Source organism: Lepus europaeus, chromosome Y (assembly GCF_033115175.1).
Source record: "Lepus europaeus isolate LE1 chromosome Y, mLepTim1.pri, whole genome shotgun sequence".
In the NCBI taxonomy this organism is placed as follows: Eukaryota; Metazoa; Chordata; class Mammalia; order Lagomorpha; family Leporidae; genus Lepus; species Lepus europaeus.
Window position 1 is genome coordinate 9,681,080 of NC_084851.1, and position 18,486 is coordinate 9,699,565.

Sequence of the window (18,486 nt, forward strand, 5' to 3'; positions counted from 1 at the left end):
GCATTGTCAAACTGAAAAAATGTGTCAGGAATTATGTTTAGGCAAACAGATCATGTGATTTTCTAAATATCTCCTGTCCTGCAGTATAAATAAATTTTTCAACAAATAGGGACTTCAAAATAATACAGAACTTGCATGGAAGTATTTTCCTGTGTCTTATTTTAAAGGGGGCATATTCATTGGAAAATACAGCATAAGCAATAAAGCAATATTTACTTGCTGAAAAAATTATTTGAATTCTTCCTAAGACTTACATGGTCATCTAGAGTCAGGCAGCTAAAAGACCCAATGTAGTCCACCCCACTGCAAAAAAAAAAAAAAAAAAAAAAAAGTCCAGAACACACTTTAATCAAACTATGAAACACAAAAGAAAAGAAGAGAAAAGGAGAGAATCCCAAATATAGTAATGGAAAGTGACATGCTTTTCATGTTTAATATAAAGGAAAAGAAGCAAGTTTGTCAATAGAAACCATAGAGACCATAAGAGATTGGGGTGATATATTCAATATCTGAAAAGAAAAAAAAATGAACCATGAATATTATATCCAGGAAAGCTATCCTTTAGAAATGGAGGCAAAATAAACTATTTTATAGACATACAATAACAGAATTCTATACCACTAGATGAGGCTTATAAGAAATTCTGAAGGGGGTCCTATATTAGAAGTAAACGATAGAGACACATAATACTACCAAATTCACCAACAGTGCTGATACCATCAGCAACCAATTGACTTAATGGCAATTGGTAGTTCTTATCAAAACATACTAAATTTGAGTGTAAATGGTTTCAATTCTCCAGTCAAATACATACTGGTTGGCTTAGTGGATTAAAATTAAAAATACCCAACTATACACTGACTACATGAAACTAACTTCACAAGTAAAGAAACAGATAGACGAAAAGTGAAAGCCTGGAAGTCAATATACCAGGCAAATGGAAACCAAAAGTGAGTGAGAATAGCAATACACATATTAAATTAAAATAGCATATTAAATCAAAATAACATATCAAACAAGAAACTGATATTGTCACAAATTATAGAAAGAGACTAAGAAGCACATTTTATACTGATAAAAAGGTTTAAGTCCCAAGAGGTTATAGCAATCATTGACATCTATTCACCTAGCACAACACCATGAAGAGACATATAATAACTATCATTAGAACTAAAGGGAATGATGGACTCCAATACAGTAATAGTGGGCAACTTCAATGCCATACTGTTATCAATGGATAGATAAACCAAACAGAAATTCAATAAAGATATTGAAAATGATTAACCATACTGAGCAAATGGATCAGTTACAGATGTAGTTACAGAAGTAACTGGGTATGGTTTTATCTGACAGCTGCAGTATACACATCTTTTCATCAGTACAGGGAGCATTTTTTTTACTATCAATTCACATTTTAAGACTCAAATCAAGTCTTACTAAAATTTAAAAGAGTGAAATAATTCCATGTAGCTTCTCAGACCACAGAGGAATAAAACTAGAAATCAATAAGAACAATAGAATATTTATAAATTAAGCAGCATGCTACTGAATGGCCAGAGTCCCTGAATGAATTTAAAAAGATATAAAATGCTCTTGAAAAAAAACACAATGAAAACGCATCATATCAAATCCTGTGGGATACCGCCAAGGCAATACTAAGAGGAAAGCTTGTAACAATAAGTACTTATATTAAAGAGTTAGAAAGATTTCAAATAAATGACTGAAGCATGTATCCCTAGAACTTAGTAAAACAAGAAAAAACCTACACAGAAATGAGGTGAGATGTAATAAAAGTCAAAATACAAGTAAAATTGAAACTAGAAAAAAAAACTATAAAAGAACAACAAAACCAAAAGCAGTTTTTAAAGAAGATAATATATAAACTTTAGATAGATTAAAAGATAGAGAAAAATCATAAAATTACAGGTATAAAAGGAGATATTATAGCTGATACCACAGAAGTAGAAAGAATCATAAAATTACTATGAATAATTGCATTGTAACAAATTTTAAAATCTCAAATAAAGGGATATATTCCTAGTTATATATATTATAGCAATGACAAGTTGGTTTTTTTTAAGCTTTTTCTTTAATTAATTAATTTATTTTTTAATTTTTTGACAGGAAGAGTGGACAGTGAGAGAGAGAGAAAGGTCTTCCTTTTCCATTGGTTCACCCTCCAATGGCCGCTGTGGCCACTGCACTGCACTGATTTGAAGCCAGGAGCCAGGTTCCTCTCCTGGTCTCCCATGCGGGTGCAGGGCCCAAGCACTTGGGCCATCCTCCACTGCACTCCCGGGCCACAGCAGAGAGCTGGCCTGGAAGAGGGGCAACCGGGACAGAATCCGGTGCACCAACTGAGACTTAGAACCTGGTGTGCCGGTGCCGCAGGCGGAGGATTAGCCTAGTTAGCCACAGCACCGGCCTTTTTAAAGCTTTTTAATTTTATTTTTTGGAAGGTAGAATGACAAAGTGAGGGAGAGACAACAAAGGGATCATTAATCTATTGGTTCATTCCCCAAAGGACCTCAATTGTCAGAGCTGAGATCAGCAAAAGCCATTAGCCTGGGAATCCATCTGAGTCTCCTCAATGGATGGCAGGGGCCCAGCTATTCGGTCCATCATTCTCTGCCTTTTCAAGTACATAAGCAGGGGGCTGTGTTGGAAGCAGAACAATGGTGACCTGAACAGGCACTCTAGTATGAAGTGTCAGCATCACAAGCAGTAGCTTAATCTGCTGTGCCACATGCTGGCCTTCATAGTTGGGTTTTAACCTGGGGGTAACATCATCATGTCTAAACTTTTGAAAATATAAAAGAATATCTGGCCAGCTCCGTGGCTCACTAGGCTAATCCTCCACCTTGCAGCACCGGCACACTGGGTTCTAGTCCCGGTCAGGGCTCCGGATTCTGTTCCGGTTGCCCCTCTTCCAGTCCAGCTCTCTGCTGTGGCCCTGGAGTGCAATGGAGGATGGCCCAAGTGCTTGGGCCCTGCACCCCCATGGGAGACAAGGGGGAAGCACCTGGCTCCCACCTTCAGATTAGCATGGTGCACTGGCCACAGCGCACTGGCTGCGGTGGCCATTGGAGGGTGAACCAACAGCAAAGGCAGACCTTTCTCTCAGTCTTTCTCTCTCACTTTCCACTCTGCCTGTCAAAAAAAAAAAAAAACAAAAATATCTGAAAGTCTTAAAAAGATTTCAGAATGTAAGTTCAAGGAACACAGTTCAAAGATTACTACAATAATCTTGGGATACATAGTATTAACCTGAACTTAGGTAAAGACATGGGAGAGAGCGGAATCAACAAAAGAAGACTAGGAATGACACTCTCACTGAAGAAAGGTACCCTGGGAATTATATTAACTCCTTGGCTGAGCATTACCTTATATGCATTTTTTATTCAATTTAAATATAAAGGCTATTTCTGAGAAAGCATTATGACAGTGCTTGATGTGCACTGCTAAGCAGTATATGCAGATATTCTTAGAATTACAGCATATGTAAAAATGTCTTATATTCTTGCACCAGTCTTATGTTTACAATGAATTCCAAGTTGTTCACTTAGCAATATTGAAGTTTTAGAATAAGGCCACTCAAAATCCTCTCAGGTTATTTCAGGTGACTGATTATTCTAGTTAATTATTATTGTAATTAAAATTATTCTAGTTGTAACTTTAAAAATACTTGTATTTTTTATATTGTATTCTTAAATGTACAGAAGTACTAATTATTCTTTTATGAGGAAAGCCACAAGTACTTGTTAATAGAACTAATTTCTTGTGTTTTAATCACAGTGTTTTAATCACACTTTCACACTAAATCCCTTTGCAAGACAAAGTTTTTTCATTTTGCCTTTTATATTTTAAACATTTTTTGATGTTTTGAAAAAGACTACTTGTTTATTTCCAACTACTTGAAAAGCAGAGAAAGACAAAGAAAAGAAATAGAGAGACAAATCTTCTTGCTACTGTTATATTCCCTAAATTTCAAGAACTACAAGGGCTGGAAAAATCACAGCCAGGAGCAAGGACCATGAGCTAGAGAGTCTATCTGTGACTCACGTGTCACGTGGGTAAGCAGAAACCCAAATGATCCACCATCTACTGCTTTTCAGGGTGTGCTGGCAGAAAGTCGGATTGGATGCCAGGTTGCCAGGACATACGTCAGCACTCAAATACTATTGTGGGTATCTCAAGTGATGGCTTAGTTCACTGTACCACACTCACCCCTACCTTACTCTCTTGCAATGTATCACTTTGAATTTATAATGTGTTTGTTTAGGGAAGTCAGTTGGCCATCCTTTATAAGATCCATAATATGTTATGAAAGTCATAGAATTCTGTTGTTGGAATTAAAGTGAATTTAACAAAGCCATACTGCTTAATAATAATAATTTCATGGAATGTCCTGCAATGAAGTTAAATATTTTACAAATAATAGTTTTCAGTACCAATAAATCTTGTTTTTATTGAAAATATCTTGAGGGGTGGGCATTTGGCTTAGTGACTAAGACTTGGTATAATTGTACCCCATATTATAACACCTAGGTTCAAATCCTGGGTCCACTTCTGTTTTCTGTTTCCTGAATGATAGATTGTGGTTCAAGTACTGGAATCCCTGCCACTGCTGTGGGGGACTCAGATTGAGCTCTTGGCTTCTGGCTTTGGCCTAGTTCATAACTGGATGTTGCAGGCATTTGGGTAGTGCACCAGAAGGTGGGCGATATATCTTGGTCTCTCTATCTCTGCCTTGCAAATCGAAAATGAATTTAAAAAATTTTAAACTTGGTTTATTTCTATAAAACACTATCAGTAACTTAGAAAGCTTAATGTAAATTTGATTATATGTTGAGTTAGCATGAGTGGCATGATTTTTTTTGTTCCTTAATATTATTCACTCTCTTTCTAATTTAATCCCCATTGCCCTTTAAGTTACATAGAAACTATCACTAGGAAAAAATCACTTTACAAATTGCATTACAAACACATTCTATGTAAAGAGAGTATTTTACCCATTTTAATTTTTGACTTTACCCTACCCGTTTTAAATTCTATTTTCATGTTTTTAATGTTTTGTTTTATTTAAACATTTTAATTTTTGTCTGTTCTTCACTGAATCCTTACTCAAAAACAAGTCCTGGACCCTAAGTTCTGGACAGTGAAGTGAGAACCTTAAGTTATTTCTCTCCACATAAATTCCCCACAATGTATACAGTATATAAAATGAAACGCAGATATTAAAAATAAACTACGGGAAACAATCAATTTTTTTAAAATATTTTATTTCCCTCCAATGGCTGCTGTGGCTGGCGCACCACGCTGATCCGAAGCCAGGAGCCAGGTGCTTCTCCTGATCTCTCATGCGGGTTCAGGGCCCAAGGACTTGGGTCATCCTCCACTGCCTTCCCTGGCCATAGCAGAGAGCTGGCCTGGAAGAGGGGCAACCGGGAAAGAATCCGGTGCCCCAACAGGGACTAGAACCCGGTATGCCGGTGCCGCTAGGTGGAGAATTAGCCTGTTAAGTCACGGCGCCGGCTCAACAATCAATTTTGTTCAATCACTTACATCTGTCAATAACGTGTTCCATTGAGGGGATTATGATTAACTTGGACACCGACTGAGGTTTAGGCTTTGCTTCTGCTGCTCTGAAAGGCGGCCTGGGTGCTTCTCCCTCTCAGGGGAGGAGGGCCTGCGGGAGCTGGGCGCCCAGTGTTCCTGGTCACAGGAGGGCGGCCTCGGCCACTGTTCCTGAGCAGTGGAGCTGCTGCCCTCAGACTTCCTCACTCTCGCTGGCAGCCTTGTCCTTGTCGGGAAGAGGTACCTGGGCTGTGATTTTATTCCATTCCCCATCTCTCACTCAGCGGAGGAGCTCAAGAGACACTCACCCCCTTCAATGGGGAGGTAAGACCTCCTTCATGGCTGATCCTTCTAGTAGCTTTTCCCAGCATAGGAAACTTGAGGCAAGCCCAGCAGAGGAGCAAGCCCTGGCCTCAACGTCCCAGCACACAGGCTTCCTGTTCCCACAGTCTTAACTCACAGTGACTGTAGCCAAGCAAAGAGGTTAAACGGAAGTGCACGCGCACCTGCAGAGGGCAGTCACTGCGCATGTGCACGGAAGACCAGCGGCCACCAATAATCAGTGCCTATGTTGGGTCTTCACTTCTGAGCAATGGCCTTCCCTGCTTTCAAAATGGGTGGGTCCTGGTGACAGCTGGCAACATTTCAAGAAGCAAAGATTCAGATCTGGAACTTCAGTAAGCTGAAGACCTTGTCCCTAGTAAGTTTCCCTAAATTCTCTGTGCCTCTCTTTATCCCTGAGGTACACGTCCCTCTGTTCTAGACAGTTTCTTTGGGAATTTAACAGCTGCAGCAAAACTATGCTTTCATGACTTTAGAAACCGGCCATACATGTTGCCAATTGTGATTTTAGAAACAGAAATCAGTGCATGTTTGTGTTATTTCAATTTTGATTATTTTTATAGGAACAACCAAAGAAAAACTACAGTTTTATGTTATAGATCATGTAAAACATAATAAACATAGATATTTAGGAATATAGAATAAATTTTAAAACTCTTCAAAACAGTATTTTAAATATCACTTATTTGTATTCAGCCACTTTTTCCAAAAATGTTTGTCTCTTTTTTGTATTTTGATGATACTCTGATTTATAAATAATTGTTAATATTTCTGACTAGTTTTTGTGCTCTGCAATTGTACAGACTGCATTTCTGAGAGAAGATCTGTCTTGTACAGTATCCTATGTAATAAAGGGAATGGGTTTTATTTATCATTTTATTGAGCACAACTATTATGATTGCAGTATTGATAATATATTATGGAGGAAAATAAAAGCAAAAACCTGCTAGCATATATATGTATTTTATATATGGAAAGGAAAATTTTTGTTTGGCTTTTATAGTACTTTCTGATTTTAAATCTATTTTCTTTTTTTTTTTTTTTTTTTTTTTTTTAGCCCTCTTGGTACCGCGGTCAGCAGTCCTCACCCCTACCCCAAAGATCTGGGTGAAGAGCTTCATGGTCCGGAACCTCTCTGAGCTCTGCACCCGCTCCACCTCCTCACACACCCTGTGGTCCAGCAGCTCCTGGACCACCCTGGAGGAATATTCTCGGAAGTGGGGCAGCCCCTGCAGCTGGCTTGGTGCTGTAACAGGGCAGGGCATGGCCTGGAGCACTGAGGCCGCTCTGTGGAAAGACAGGAGGCGGCCCTCGTTGCCTTCCAAGCTGGCTGCTTCCGCCAGCATCTCCAGGGCCTCCAAGAGAGCGGTGTTGTGGTGAGGGAGGGGCGTGGGCCGCTGGCAGGCATAGATGGGCACCCTCCCCAGCCTTGGGGGCTCTTCCTCAGGCTCAGCCACCTCCAGGCAGTGCCTGGGCTGCACGGGGACAGGCTGCCCTGTGGCCATGCTCTCTGTAACCAACCGATGTCCGGCAGAGCCGGGCCGGGGCAGCCTAGGGGCACAGCCGCTGCCCTGCACTCCCGCCAGCCCTTCGCCTCCTCGGCTGAAGCCTGTTCCATCACCACGTGGGTCACCTCCGAGCTGCAGGCGTCCAGGACCTGGAAACCTTTCAACAGCACCAGGCGTGTGAGGAAGGCCCGGGGACTGCGACCCATGCGCGGCTCGACCAGATAAATGACGACATCGGGGAAACCCAGGGAGGCCGGTGCGGAGGCGGCGGCTGTACTCAGGGTACCCGCCCTGCGCTTGGCGCCGCTTGGAGAGCATCCAGGCCACCGAAGAAGCCGGGCGGAAACCAGAAGGAAGCCGGGCGGAAGAAGGAGCACGCACCTCTTTTCTTTCTGATCTAGAAAACAAAGTGGATGATCTAATTACTGAATAAAAAAGAAAAGGAATTTTTACCAAAGTCTCAATGCAGAAATGAATAAGCTGGCCAGCACCGAGGCTCAACAAGCTAATCCTCTGCCTAGCGGCGCCGGCACACCAGGTTCTAGTCCCGGTTGGGGTGCCAGATTCTATCCCGGTTGTTCCTCTTCCAGGCCAGCTCTCTGCTGTGGCCTGGGAGTGCAGTGGAGAATGGCCCAAGTCCTTGGGCCCTGCACCCTATGGGAGACCAGGAGAAGTACCTGGTTCATGGCTTCGGATCAGTGCGATGAGCCGGCTGTGGCGCCCATTGGAGGGTGAACCAACGGCAAAGGAAGACCTTTCTTTCTGTCTCTCTCTCTCACTGTCCACTCTGCCTGTCAAAAAGAAAAAAAAGAAAAGAAAAGAAAACAAAAGAAAGAAATGAATAAGCTTAGTATGGTAACAGAGGGTATAAATTATAGTAAGAATCTATTGGTTTCTCAAATGTTGCAATTTCAGTCCAGAAAATAGTTTGATTCAAAACCTGAAGTACATTATAAAGCTGGAAACAGAATGTTTTGGCAGCTCCTCCGTTCTTTCACATGTCAGAAAAATAATTTAAGTTTTGATCTGGAATACCAATAAATTTTGAGAAAATTTCTAATATGAGACATCAAGATAAGAAAAATCAGTTAGGGAAAATGTTTAAAAAACTGTCCAGCAAGAGAGGTAGGAGGTAGAAAAGAGACATTTCATTGCAAAATTTGATATTGAAGACGTACAAATTAGATAAATGTAGTTTGAAAATGTTTCCTGTCATCATTTAGAAAACAGCAACCCTATTGAGAATAAACACAAATGATAGGAAATTTCTTGGAAAACATTAAAGATTGAATGAAGCAGATGAATTAAGATTTGTTTAAATATTTTTTCAAGTGCTTTATAGGTCTCCGTGAAGAAATGGAGTTTAAATGTTTTTAGGGCAATTTTGGATGTTGCCATTCTGGGTAAAAAGATACTACATTTTCTTGCCCAAAATACACCTTTTTGAAAGACCAACCTGCTTTGATAATTCATTAGAAATTCATTAGAGTTCTCTCAAAGAATAGAAAATACACTATAGTTTCATAATGCAATATTTAATCATAATGGTAGAAATAATGTTATAACTAACTTCTATTCAGATAAATGACTATCAAAATGTATGCTAGAATATCATTTTATATACTAAAATATGTACACATAAAGAGGTATTCACAAAAATTGCAATTCAAATATGAAATTAATAAATTAGTAATTTTTATACATTATAATATACATTCTTGTATTTTGAGTTATTCTTAAAGATTGATGTTTTATGACTATAAAGGCACACAGTATTTCTGCTTTATTTTTATTGAGACACTATGTAAGACACTGACATTTCTTAAGTTTATTTGGGGAGAACATTAAATTCAGCTAAGATTTTCATTAAAAATTTTAATAATTTTTTTTAAAAATGAAGTCACATTTAATAACCACATCAGACCTGCATATGAGCTTAACAAATGAATAATTACAAAGTAACAAAGAAGAGCATATTTTACTTCTCATTATAATTACCAGTATTTTCTCCCTGTCATAACTATAATTCACTTCTTCAGTCCCTTCTGCTCACTCTGCCGTGGCATGGCACGACTTTGTTTTCATGAGACTGAGCTGGCTCATTCTCATTTCTAGAATAGCTCTTCCTGTCAGCTATGACATCCCACTACAAGATGGAAACCAGCATGAGAGGGATGGTGGCCTAAACTAATATCTAAAGACAGATCAGAACCCATGGCCTCCTGAGCCCACAACCTCTGTAAGTACTGCTGAGCATGAGAATATCTTATTGTTAAAACTGTCTCTGGCTGGCACCATGGCTTAACAGGCTAATCCTCTGCCTTGCGGCGCTGGCACACCAGGTTCTAGTCCCACTTGGGGCGCCAGATTCTATCCTGGTTGCCCTTCTTCCATGCCAACTCTCTGTCATGGCCCGGGAAGGCAGTGGAGGATGGCCCAAGTGCTTGAGCCCTGCACCTGCATGGGAGACCAGGAGAAGCACCTGGATCCTGGCTTTGGATCAGCGCGATGCGCCGGCCGCAGCGGCCATTGGAGGGTGAACCAACGGCAAAAAGGAAGACCTTTCTCTCTGTCTCTCTCTCTCACTATCCACTCTGCCTGTCAAAAAATAAATAAATTAATTAATTAATTTAAAAAAAACTGTCTTTGACCAAATTAGCTGAATGGTGACTTTCACTTGAAATATAGATGCCTGGACACCAGAGTTCTAAGTTATATTATGTTCTATCACTAAGGAAATGATATCACCTTACTCTCTTACTTAAATCCTCTCTTCTAATAGGAAAACTCCAAATCATCCTCCTTTGATTTCCCAGGCACATTAGCAGAGAGGTGGATTGGAAATGGAGCAGCTAGGACTTGAATTGGTGCCCTTAATGGATGCTGGCACTGCAGATTGTAGTGGAATGAGAAGGCCATGCCAAGGTGGCCACTAGCAAGCGAGTGTCAGTCAGGAATGGCTTTGAAACTGCCTGGTGACAGGCTGTGATTGGATGGCTCTGGAAACTGCCTGGCAACAGGCTGTGATTGGATGGATTTGAAACTGCCTGGCGACAGGCTGTGATTGGATGGCTCTGGAAACTGCCTGGCAACAGGCTGTGATTGGTTGGGGTATAGACCGCCCCTTGACCAGATTGGCTGGTCTTGGCTATATAAGCTGTTGTATCAACTGTAATAAATGAGTCTGCAGGCTGCTCGCCTCAAGCCTGCTCTCACCGGACTCCCGGGGTCTGTGTGTTGCCTCCGCGCCTCTTGCCACCACCACGCTGCTCTTCTCAGAAACTAACCCACTGCAACATTGTAGAGAAATCAACTGCAACATCTCTGGCGCGCCAACGTGACTGAGAAAGAGACAGTGTGTCGGACTCGGCGAGGTCCCCCCTGGATTTCAGCAAGTAGGCCCCTCGGTGTTTGGTGTGCTGTTCAGTTCTGTGATGGTGAGCACAGAACCCCCTCCTACGCCCCTTTCCTTGTCCTTGTCCTCGGTCTAAGTGACCCCAGGTTAGCACACACTGCCCTGAAGCATACGTCGCTTCTCGACTCCTCCTTTTACTTTTGGTTCGCCCGGCGAATTCACATAAGGGACTGATCATCCCAGAATTCGGAACCAAGTCATCTTCCCTCACTCGAGAGAGGTGACGCTCCGGAGACACCGTGTGGGCATACGGCCTTGACCTAACAAATCAAGGAAGTTCCCCACTAAGCACAGGACATGCTTACGATCTGATACACCACTATCTGTTTGTCTAGCATAGGGAAACCTCCTACAAAATGCCATCCACAGTTGAGGTGCTAGGAATTTGCTTTGTTACGGTAGCAGTGCTATACGTGTCTTTCCTCTGGCTAGAGTTGGTGTACCGTGCCGCTCTTAAGCGCTCAGACATGGGAAAGATACCCCCCTCTCAGAATCCTGTGTGGATTATCAAATATAGTGAATCTGTGAGTGATAGGAGCCTGACACTCCAGGTCCCTGTCTCACAGACAACGGTTGCTGACTTAGGGAGAGAGAACTCCAACAGTGAAAAAAACAACATAGCAAATAAGGTAGCAATGCCTAGTCAGCCACCCCCCACATACCCGTGGGATGAACTAAGAGGACCTCTACACAATAACTCATGCAATGTCATCCCATCCACACCCAGTGAGGATCCCCACATTTGTGGCAGTCCTTGGGTACCCCAATATCTCAGGGCAGCCGCTAGATCCCATGCCATCAGCATGTTTGCTGCTAATGTTAAGTGTATGTAAAACTCAGGCCCTGGATTCCAACGCCTGTAAAAAGGCTTCTATTAACCAAGGGTCGAGGATATGCTTGTGTCTTTCCAGAGAATGCAGAACAGCCCATTTGCGTACCAGCCAGAAACATCAAGCCTGCAACTGACAGCCAACCAGAACCCGCTGAACAAGACTGAGACTCCGCCTTGTTAGCAGACACACCTGCCCTATCATCCTACCCTGAGAAACTGCCCATAGCCACATCTGTTACCATTGTGTACCCCCACTAGCTCTGGTCAGCCACTCCAATGGCCCACAGCCTGTGTGCGGTCATGCCACTCCTGATAACCATTATTCCTCATTCCTACCCCTATCTGAGCAAGCAATCCTGTGGTCTCTCGATTTGAGCGCTGGTTAGTCAATGACGGGTAAGATCCCCTGGGGGACAACCTAAGACAGGCACAGCTGCGTACGGAGACCACATGGAAACGGGGTCAACAATGGTATGGCCAAGAATCATGCCTCCCGTTGCTCAAAAATAAACGAAAAGGGGGAAATGTAGTGGAATGAGAAGGCCATGCCAAGGTGGCCACTGGCAAGCGAGCGTCAGTTAGTCAGGAATGGCTTTGAAACTGCCTGGTGACAGGCTGTGATTGGATGGCTCTGGAAACTGCCTGGCAACAGGCTGTGATTGGATGGATTTGAAACTGCCTGGCGACAGGCTGTGATTGGATGGCTCTGGAAACTGCCTGGCAACAGGCTGTGATTGGTTGGGGTATAGACCACCCCTTGACCAGATTGGCTGGTCTTGGCTATATAAGCTGTTGTATCAACTGTAATAAACGAGTCTGCAGGCTGCTCACCTCAAGCCTGCTCTCACCGGACTCCCGGGGTCTGTGTGTTGACTCCGCGCCTCTTGCCCCCACCACGCTGCTCTTCTCAGAAATGAACCCACTGCAACATTTTAGAGAATTCAACGGCAACAGCAGATCAGGGCTTTAACCCACTGTGCAACAGCGCTGGCCCCTAGTGGTTACTTTTGACTTTTCTATTTTTCATGTTTCCATCAAAATGTTTATGTTACTTTACACAAAAGCAAAATATTAAAAAAATAACATTCTAGCACTATCTATATTATAGATAAGCATGCAGCTAAAATTTCTTTTTAAATTATGTATAAAATGCAAAGCCTAAACCACATCCACATGAATATTTCATTCATAAATTAATTTAATTTAAAATTTTAAACTATAGTCTGAATACCTCTGTTCTTTCTCATGCTAACAGTCCCTACTTAATAATTAACTCATATAGACTCATTTCATTTACTCTACAGTTGGATTTATTTTAATTGCAGTATTGTAAGGATGTAGCAAGTTAATATGCAGGTAGCAAGTAGGCAATCACTTTGGAAATCTTCAAAGTGTACTCTGATAAAATGAAAGCCCATTAACCATATGAACAAAATATTATTGGCTAAGAATCTGGTCTTCAATATCAGATATACCTATATTCAAATTCCAGTTTTCTTAACAACATCTTGAGTGCTTCCAAGCAATATAATGATACTTTGTAATCTTTATCATCTTCAGCAGAAATTGGGATAATGGAAACATATAGTGCTAGTGAAAATTCAATGAGATAAGTAATATTTGCCAGTCACAGTGCCTGAAACAAATTCATAACTCATTCATTGAAGATTTTCAGGTGTAATCCATTTGAGATTACTTCTGAACTTAATACAGCAGAATGGGAGGTCCAAGATGGCTAAATAGAGATAAGATGTGCTGATTTTGACCACAGGAAGATAACAGGAAGAAGGTGTAGTAACTGCATTTCCAGGACAGAGTTTAAGAGAAGTTTGCAGTGGAAATCCTATGGAAAGTAGGAAGACTCTGTGGAGCAGGGACAGTACAAATACATAGCAGTGGGTGGGGATACCATGTGGGACTCCCACAGCTGGATCTGGAGGAGACACCATCTTCCTGGAGCTAGGTGAGCTCTATCTGTGACATCTGTGTCACCTGTGATATTACCTGAGGGAGAACCATGTGGACAACTTTGACTTTGAGTCAAGCCTGGTAGGACAGTAAGGGACAGTTTTCCCACCGTAACCTGTGACAGAAGAGCACACGGATTTCTCTCTATTCCCCCACAAAGGTGCCTGGTGACTAGCAGGAAGAAAGTGCCATCTTAATAAGGCAAATAAAGGCTTCTGCAGCTCACATGTGCATGACTAGGGCTATTTATCTATTTATTTATTTTTGTTTAAGGAATACAACTTCATGAATTTAATATATAAGGAGTTGGGAATATGATGCTTCTTCTTCCCCTCCCTCCCTCCCATCCAAACTCCTGTCTTTCTTCATACTCCCTCTTTTTTACCCATAATTATATATATTATATATTATATTATATAATATATATATTATATATAATATATAATATATATAATATATTATATATAATATATATAATATATTATATATAATATATATAATATATTATATATACATATATACATATATAATATATAATATATATAATTATAATTATATATTTAACTTTTATTTAATGAATATAAATTTCCAAAGTACAGCTTATGGACTACAATGCCCCCCCCATAACTTCCCTCCCACCCACAACCCTCCCCATTCCCACTCCCTCTCCCCTTTCATTCACATCAAGATTCATTTTCAATTCTCTTTATATAAAGAAGATCAGTTTAGCATATATTAAGTAAAGATTTCAACAGTTTGCACCCACATAGAAACACAAAGTGAAAAATACTGTTTGAGTACTAGTTATAGCATTAAATCACAATGTACAGCACGTTAGGGTAGAGATCCTACATGAGAAGTAAGTGCACAGTGACTCCTGTTGTTGACTTAACAAATTGACATTCTTGTTTATGGCATCAGTAATCCCCCTAGGCTCTGATCACAAGTTGCCAAGGCTATGGAAGCCTTTTGAGTTCACCAACTCTGATCATATTTAGACAAGGTCATAGTCAAAGTGGAAGTTCTCTCCTCCCTTCAGAGAAAGGTACCTCCTTCTTTGATGACCTGTTCTTCCCACTGGGATCTCACTCATAGAGATCTTTCATGTAGGTCATTTTTTTGCCAGAGTGTCTTGGCTTTCCATGCCTGAAATACTCTCATGGGCTTTTCAGCTGGATCCACATGCCTTAAGGGCTGATTCTGAGGCCAGAGTGCTGTTTAGGACATCTGCTATTCTATGAGCCTGCTGTGTATCTTGCTTCCCATGTTGGATAGTTCTCTCCCTTTTTTTATTCTATCCATTAGTATTTACAGCTACTAGTCTTGCTTATGTGATCCCTTTGTCCTATCAATAGTCCTATCATTATGATCATTTGTGAGCAGAAATTGATCACTTGAACTAGCGAGATGGCATTGGTACATGCCACCTTGATGGGGTTGAATTGGAATCCCCTGGTATGTTTCTAATTCTACCATTTGTGGCAAGTCAGCTTGAGCATGTCCCAAATTGCACATCTCTTCCCTCTCTTATTCCCATTCTTATATTTAACAGCGATCACTTTTCAGTTAAGTTTCAACACTTAATAATAACTGTGTATTGATTACAGTATTCAACCAAAAGTATTAAGTGGAACAAACAAAAAAAATACTAAGAGAGGATAACATACTAAGTTGTTCATCAACAGTCAGGGCAAGGGCTAATCAAGTCACCGTTTCTCATAGTGTTCATTTCACTTTAACAGGTTTCCTTTTTGGTGCTCGGTTAGTTGTTACTGATCAGGGAGAACAAATGATATTTGTCCCTTTGGGATGGGCTTATTTCACTCAGCATAATGTTTTCCAAATTCCTAACAGGGATCCATAATTATTTTTAATTATTTATTTATTTAAAGTTAGAGTTATACAGAGAGAGAAGCAAAGGTAGAGAGATAGAGAGAGGTCTTCATCCTCAGGTTCACTCTCCAATTGACCACAACAACCTGAGCTGCACCAGTCATTTCACACTTAGCCCCTGGAAACCTGCAATATATTCTGGGCTTATGATTGACATTCTTAGATTCCACAAATAAGTGGCATTTATTTTTTCTGTGTTATGTTAAACAGCATAAGGTCCACATTCATACTTTGGGATTCATGTAGTGACAAAACATCAGAATTTCTTTTTTAATGTTGAATTTGATTCCACCTTGTGTACGTGTTTTATTCTCTCTTTTCATCTGTTGACACATGATGTGGTTATTTCTATATCTTGTACTTGTGAATAATGCTTACATGAACATGCATGTGCAGGTATATCCTAAAGATAGTGATTTTATTTCTTTTCTATACACATCCATTAGTGGGACCTTTGTCCTTCATTCCATTTTTAGAGGTACCTCCATCGTGTTTTCCATAGTGGATGTATCCATTTTCGTTCCTACAATTCATGTGTTTCCTTTTCTCTTGTTCAAAACTTATCTTTTTTTTTTTTACTTTTTGATAATATCCATTTTTACATATGTGAGGTGATAACCACTGTAGTCTTGATGAGCAATGCTGAGTGCCACCTTTTTCAAAGATGTATCTGTTTATTTGAAAGCTAGAGTTATACAGAGAGAGAAGGAGAGACAGAGAGAGAGAGAGAGAGAGAGAGAGAGAGATACTTTCCATTTTTGCATCTGCTGGTTCACTCTCCAGATGGCCACAATAGCCGAGAGCTGCGCTGATCTGAAGCGAGGAACAAGGGGCTTTTTCCAGGTCTCCCACATGGGTGCAGGAGACCAAGAACTTGGGCCACCCTTTACTGCTCTCCAAAGCCATAGTTGACAGCTGGATTGGAAAGTAGAGTAGCTAAGATTTGAACCAGCACCCATATGAGATGCTGGCACAAAAGTTGCAACTTTACTTGCTACAACAGATCACTGATCCTTCCATTCTTATTTTTTACAGAAATCAATTTTCAATTAATATTTATACTCATAAGATTCAACATACACCAAGTGGAGTGTTCACTGACTAGTATGAAGAAAGAAAGGAGTAAAGAACAAAAACAAACAAGAAAAGCAGTATTCCCCAATAATCAAGGCATGGGCTGTTCAACATCTCATGCCTCAAAGTGTCAATTTCACTCCTATAGATTACATTTTAAGTACTCTATTATTTACCATAGATCAGAAAGACCATATGGGATTTGTCGTTTTGTGACTGGCTTATTTCATTAATATAATGGTTTCCAGTTGAATCCACTGTTGCAAATGACAAGATTTTATTGTTTTTTTAACACTGTGTAGTATATGTGTATATACTACACATGTATATCTGTCATTATTTCTTTATCCATCCTTGAGGTGATGGAAATCTGAATTGATTCCATATCTTAGCTATTTTACATTTAGCTGAAGTGGACATAAGTGTACAGATAATTCTTTCATATGATGATTTCATTTCCTTTGGATAAATTCCCAGGAGTGGGTTGGCTAGCTGATGTGGTAGGTCTATATTCAGCTTTCTGAGCTATCTGCATACTGTTTTCCAAAGTTGCTGTACAAGTTTGTATTCCCATCAACAATGGATTAAAGAACTCTTCTCCCCCCATTCTTGCCAGCATTTGTTGTTCCTTAATTTCTATATGATAGTCATTCTTTTTTATTTTTATTTTTATTTATTTGACAGGTAGAGTTATAGACAGAGAGACAGAGATAAAGGTCTTCCTTCCATTGGTTCTCTCACCAAATGGCTGCTACACCCAGGAGCCAGGTGCTCCCTCATGGTCTCCCATGCAGGTGCAGGGCCCAAGCACTTGGGCCATCCTCCACTACCTTCCTGGGTACAGCAGAGAGCTGGACTGGAAGAGGAGCTAGTGGGACTAGAACCCGGTGCCCATATGGGATGCTGGCACCACAGGTGGAGGATTAGCCAAGTGAGCCACAGTACCAGCCCCTAAATGATAATCATTCTAACAAGAGTGAGGTGAAACTACATTTGATTTTGATTTGCATTTCCCCGATGGCTAGCAATCCTGAACATTTTTTCATGTGTCTATCTGCCATTTGAATTTCCTCTCTTGAAACAAAAAAATTCTTTAGTTCCTTTACCCATTTCTTCACTGGATTGTTTGTCTCCTTGTTGTTAAGTTTCTTGAGCTCTTTATAGATTCTGGAAGTTAATCCTTTGTCAGTTGTTTTGTTTGCAAATATTTCCTCCCATGCTGTTGGTCACCTCTTCCCTTTGTTGAGTATTTCATTTGCAGTGAGAAACTTCTCAGCTGGATGTAACCCAATTGTTAATCTTGGCTCTGATTGCCTGTGCTTCTGGGGGTGCTTTTCTAAGAAGCCTTTCCCTATGCCAACACCTTATGGCGTTACCCAATATTCTCTAGTATTTTGATGGTATTACTTTGTAGATTTAGGTCTCTGATCCATTTTGAGTGGATTTTTGTGTAAGGTGTGAGGCAGTGCACTTGTTTCATACTTCTGCATATGGGAATCCAGGTTTCCCAGCACCCTTTTTTGAAGAGACTGTCTTGGATCCGGGAGTTGTTTTTTGATTCTTTGTCTAGGATAAAGTGGTTGTAGATATGTGGATTTATTTCTGGGGTTTCTGCTCTGCTCTACATGTCTGTTTGTGCCATCACCAGGCTGTTTTGATTATACCTGCCCTGTAGTATGTCTTGAGGTCTGGTGTTGTGATATCTTCCACTTTATTTTTTGTTGTATAAAATTGATTTAGCTATTTGGGGTCTCTTGTATTACTATATCAATTTATCATCATTTTTTCTAGATCTGAGAAGAATGTTATTGGAAATTTTGTTGGGATCACATTGAATCTACAAATTTCTTTCAGTAGTTTGGACATCTTGAAGATGT

General features: G+C 40.5%; 1 pseudogene; it reads right to left on the bottom strand.

The window, feature by feature from the left end:
- Nucleotides 1–349: 349 nt before the first annotated feature.
- Nucleotides 350–7,745, bottom strand: LOC133754077 (DNA-directed DNA/RNA polymerase mu-like; annotated as a pseudogene).
- Between the last annotated feature and the right edge of the window lie 10,741 nt (nucleotides 7,746–18,486).